This window comes from Adelges cooleyi, unplaced genomic scaffold, assembly GCF_023614345.1.
Source record: "Adelges cooleyi isolate 19-005CV unplaced genomic scaffold, UGA_ACOO_1.1 ACOO_flye_CR_arks_rails_tigmint_CR_PRNA_77, whole genome shotgun sequence".
Classification (NCBI taxonomy): Eukaryota; Metazoa; Arthropoda; class Insecta; order Hemiptera; family Adelgidae; genus Adelges; species Adelges cooleyi.
In genome coordinates, this window is record NW_026096480.1 from 1 (window position 1) to 4,802 (window position 4,802).

Consider the following 4,802-nt stretch of genomic DNA (forward strand, 5'->3'; position numbering starts at 1 on the left):
ATTTCAAACATGGTTAAGCCTTGCAGCATAGATTGTAAATATTCTTTAATAAAAAATATATATACATATAAAGATTAGGGCGAAATAAGTATTTGTAATTGTACATGAATCAGGTAAAAATAATGAAAATGTTATTTGTTAAACAACAGATTAAACAGTATTATAAAGATATATGAAGGATATGTATATTTTATGTTATTTATATAAAATAATTTACCTGTGACTTTTTTTACTTAAGCTTAACGTATAATTTACCAATATTATAAACGATTTTAATAACCAATACACTAATAAGCTAATCATACCTTTTATTTTATTCGTTTATTTACCTACTATGATAGTTTTTAAACACTAAAGGTACAGAACGTTTTATGAAGTCTTGATTGTTGACATATTCCTAATGAAATTACTATTTTAAGTAAAGTGAACCTTACAATTCTCATCTCAAGTAATTGTATGGGGACACTTTAAACGGATATGATAATAAAGTCATCGGAAGACATTTTTTTATTTAGTACAGGTGTTCCCTGGCTTTTGTGGTTCACCCCGGAGGGATCGCCTACGGACCGACTAGTAGACGGATCCTGTAATAAATATATATATGTATGTATATGTTTTTTTTTTTTAATTTAATAATTAATCAAAATACTTTATACTTTAATAAAAAAAAGATTTAAAAATATCTAAATGACTTAATACCAAATTCGATTTAAATATATATTTATTACTCGTATGATGTATACTAACATGCACAGTCATTTAAATATTTTCAGTTTTTTATAACAAGTTTCACAGGCCATTTTGAGAATTCTTCCCACCTAATTGTGTTTCTAAACAAGCACAAGAAGACAGTAGGCCGTCGGTATTTAGAATTTAGATAGATTTATCAAAATAAAAAGTAAAATTATTGGCAATTTCCTGTGTATATAATAATAAAATGTTTAAATTGTTCGTAGTGATAGATATTTCCGTATAATGTATAATAAAATAATAATAAGCAAAATATTGATTTTATTGAATAAAAAAGTATAGTGTTACACTGTAATTAAGTATAAATATAAATTCTATAATTTATATTTATACAGCGTGTCCCACAAAGATACGACAAAATAAATCGCTTTTGTTCTAGTTAATATTTTTAATATATTATATTAATTTATACTCATTTGCGCTAAAAGCACCACGTTTTTTATTGCACTTAACTATTTTACTTTTTTAAATTATAAAAATATTTTTTTTCAATACAAGCATTTTATTAAGAATAATTTTTAAAAAATAATTGGTGAAAAAAATTAGTATATTTATGTATCCATTAAAAAGTTATATGAATTTGAAAATTATGAAAATTTGATTTCACATTTAATGCGGCGGCCATATAACCATATTATTAAATAACAATTACTCATGTTCACATTTTTCCAATTTTTTTTCTTCTACTGATTATAATGATACCTATAACATACAATATTATTGATATAAGTCGAAGACCAAAACTGAAGTTGGTCGGTCTTGTCGGAGCCGCCAGTGGAGCCGTCCACTTTGTCGTTGCGGCTGGCCGAATCTCGGGTCATTGTGGTCGTTTTGGTGCGCTTGAACGATGCGCCCTTGTGTCGCTTGGAGTACCTGGTGTCCACCTGGAGCTTGTGTCAGTTGTTCTGAGTCAGCGCCACCTAAGCCCATCGTCTCAGTCGACGCCTGGGGGCCACGTAGGTCCGCAAGTAGGTGATACTCATCACCACCAGCGGTACGTAGAACGACCCCACGGACGAGCAGCCACACCAACGCCACTGTTCAGAAAACACAACGTGACGAGCCAGCCAACTAGTCGGCAACGTCGTCTGCAACCTGTGGCTGCCGTGCGACGTACTGTACTGCACCGAGTCTATACTGAACCTATGCACTACCGGTACCGTGCCATCGCCCAGCCGATAGCGTACGCTCAGGAGTGCACCGTGTCCCGAGCGCTCTGGACAGTGGCGTTGGTGTGGGTGCTCAGTGTAACCATTAGCTTGCCACCGCTGATCGGCTGAAATGAGTGGCTGAATACGTTCAACAAATGCACTCTTTGTAAGGTGACCGAAAATTCCGGTTACTTGGTGTACTCGTCCGAGGGCTCGTTTTACATACTAGAGATGGTGAAGAGAATCACCTTACTTACGGATATACGTGGCAACCAAGCGTCGGCTGAGACGACGGGCCCGGGTGGCGCTGCCTCAGGACAGCCGACACCAGGTCCAGGTGGGAACTGGGTCGTCCAAGCAACACAAGGGTGTGTCGACCAAGTACACGAAAACTATTACAATGACTGGAAATTCGGCCAGCAGCAGCGACATAGTGGACGGCTCCACTGACGACTCCGGCAAGACTGACCAACAAACCTCGTCGGGCGGCTGCAAGCAAGTCAAAGAACTGCTCGAGATCAAATAGTGCATATCGCTATCAAAGGAACGGAAAGCGGCCAAAACGTTGGCATTATCATGAGCTTGTTCGTCGTCTGTTGGCTGCTGTTCTTCTGACCTATCTAACATATCTGACCTATTTTGACCTATCTGTAATAAAGGTTTTTTTTTGTCATATACTACCTTGTCTTAATTTAATATTTTAATGCTGTAAAATCTTTATTTATAACCTTTTAAGTTTATACAAGTTTAAAAAAGCTTTTGAGTATTACTCAAGTAATTCAAAATAAATAACTAGATTAAAACATTTTTTAAAGAGTTTTTTTTAAAACGGAATAACTCTCAAGTTGTAACCTTACATAGTATGTTTAGGGCATTTTACATTTGTATTAATTTGTTCTTATCATATTATTATTATGGTGTACAAGGTGATCCACTTATCGTGAACCACTCAATAATACTACACTAATAACTACTCAATAAACAATTTTTAAAAAATTTTTTTTTATACAATGTGATCTCAATTTTTCAAATTTGTTTTTGTTTTTGCCCTCCTCCCAACATAGTTCTTTGATAGCAACTTTTGAAACTTAAATTGTAACATATATATTTTATTATTTTTTTAAATTGAGAATAATACATTACAAATTTTGACTGGTCGATAACTAGTTTTGGATAACTATTTTTGAAGTTATTGAAGTTTCAAATTAAGGATATGAGGAAAGGTGGAGTGTAGTATTATTTTTATCTGTGCTCATTTCCCAACCGCACTTCCCCTCCCATTCTAATTTTAAAACTCTTATTACTTCAACAATAGTTTTCGAAACTGGTTACCCACCAGTCAACATATTTAGTACATTATTCTCAATTTAAAAAGATAATAAAATATATACGTTACCATTTATGTTTCAAAAGTTGCTATCAAAAAAGCTAAGTTTGAAGATGAGTAAATACAAAAAAAATTGTAAAAAATTGAGATCACGTTGTATAAAAACAATATATAAAAAAAAAGGTTAATTTCTTATTAAAACCTATAAGATATTGAGTGGTTCACGCTAAGTGTATCCCTTGTATTTAAAGGTCTTTTAAAATGATTTTTTAATTATTTTCATCATACTGTTTTAGTTATTTTGCATACAAATATGTACAGGGTGGGGCAGTAAAACGGCCGATTTTCCAATGTATTTAAATGGGAAACCCCGTTTCACTGCCTCACCCTTTACAATTTAAAGATCTATGAAAAGGTTTTTTAGTTGCATTTTGTTTTGTACATTGTCAATCTAGTAAAATATAAGTATAATGGAGCTTTGAAAGAATATAATATATGAAGTATAAACATTTAGTGTGAGATTGCTCTAATGGAAGTATATAAGACATAAATATTAATTTTATTGAGAATAAGCGATTATAATTTAAACTATAGAGTACAAATGGTTCCAATTAAATTTAACAAGACATTGTATATGTGTTATTTGGTCCACTATGTTTTTGCAAAAAAAAAAATCCAGTGCAGTGGGGTTAGGGCATAGTGGGGACGGGGAGGACACAGGTTTACAGGCATTTTTAAATCTGAAAGTGATAAAAGCACTTTCGAAAAACGCTTCGATGCAAATCGGTAGTTATTATTTTCAAGCCAGTACAGTCCAAACCATGCACAGTATAGGTTAGAAAGTATTAAATTGAAAAATCGGTGACTTAAGTCGTTTTTGAAATGACCTATTCAATTTAATACTTTCTAACTTATACTGAGCATGGTTTGGACTGTACTGACTCGATAATACTAACTACCGATTTGCATCGAAGCGTTTTTTCGAAAGTGATTTTATCACTTTCAGATTTAAAAATTCCCTATGCCCCGACCCCACTGTTCTGGCTTTTTTTAAAATATAGAATTATGAAAAACTCTTTGTTTGTATAAATTATGTAAGTTTAATGATGAAATAGTTAGGGTTTTATTTATTTAAAACTTAAGTAATTATCGTCCAAAAAAATTGACCATGTCAATTAGCCTATTTTTAAATGGATTTTGGAGATTTCATTTCAATTTTATGACATATACACTATGTATCCAATGATAGAATATCAACATTTTGCACATGTTATTATTATTTGTGTTGAGATAAAAATGTAATACTTGTTAAAAAAAAAATTTGTCAGGTGATGCTATATTCCATACATTTATTGTAAAAACACCACGCAACTTAATGACTAATTATGATACCGAAATGGAATTTTCACTGAACAATTGTAATTGAAGTGTTCTTTCTTTTCTATAATATCCTTAAACAATTTTTTTTCGACATTTTAATTAGCCAAAAATTGAAAGACACATAAAAAACGTTATAAATTTCATTAAATTTTTATGCTGACCCAAGTTTAAAATTAAAAAAAAAAAAAATTTTG

General features: G+C 32.0%; 1 pseudogene; it reads left to right on the top strand.

Annotated features, from left to right (window-relative positions):
- Window positions 1–1,597: 1,597 nt before the first annotated feature.
- On the top strand, window positions 1,598–2,516 carry LOC126845332 (tyramine/octopamine receptor-like; annotated as a pseudogene).
- The last annotated feature ends 2,286 nt before the right edge of the window (window positions 2,517–4,802 follow it).